Here is a 624-nt window from a genome sequence, read left to right as displayed (position 1 = left end):
TGGTAACATACTTATAAATCTTCTCGGTACCCTCTGTGTGTCTGTCTGTGTCTGTGTGTCTATGTGTGTGTCTCTCTGTGTTGGTCTGTGAGGCATAGTGGTTAGCACTGTTGCCTCACAGCGCCAGGGACCCAGGTTCAAATCCGGTCTCGAGTGACTGTCTGTGTGGAGTTTGCACATTCTCCCCGTGTTTGCGTGGGTTTTCTCCGGGTGCTCCGGTTTCCTCCCACAGTCCAAAGATGTGCGGGTTAGGTTGATTGGCCATGATAAAAATTGGCCCTTAGTGTTAGGGGGGATTAAATACATGGGGTTACGGGGATAGGGCTTGGGTGGGATGGCTGTCAGTGTAGGGACCGGGTGCTAGGGTTTGGACGATGAGCCATGATCTCATTGAATGGTGGAGCAGGCTCGAAGGGCCAAATGGCCTACTCCTGCTCCTATCTTCTATGTTTCTATGTCTCTCTCTGTTCTGCTTAACTCTGGGGCAAGGTGGAGCTTGAAGGCCCGATTCTCACAGCGACAGTTTATAAGTTATTCCAGCACCAGGATGGCCGAGTGGTTAAGGCGTTGGACTTAAGATCCAATGGGTTTATACCCGCGTGGGTTCGAACCCCACTCCTGGTA

General features: G+C 51.4%; 1 non-coding gene across 1 annotated transcript; it reads left to right on the top strand.

The window, feature by feature from the left end:
• Positions 1 to 541: 541 nt before the first annotated feature.
• trnal-uaa (transfer RNA leucine (anticodon UAA)) lies at positions 542 to 624 on the top strand. Its single transcript has one exon. It is a non-coding gene; the product is annotated as a tRNA-Leu (tRNA).

The sequence above is a fragment of the Somniosus microcephalus genome, unplaced genomic scaffold (assembly GCF_052327205.1).
Source record: "Somniosus microcephalus isolate GS21.2 unplaced genomic scaffold, FLI_Smic_1.0 scaffold7, whole genome shotgun sequence".
NCBI lineage: Eukaryota > Metazoa > Chordata > Chondrichthyes > Squaliformes > Somniosidae > Somniosus > Somniosus microcephalus.
Note: the sequence above shows the minus strand (reverse complement) of the source record. Positions and strands in the feature narration are given on the sequence as shown.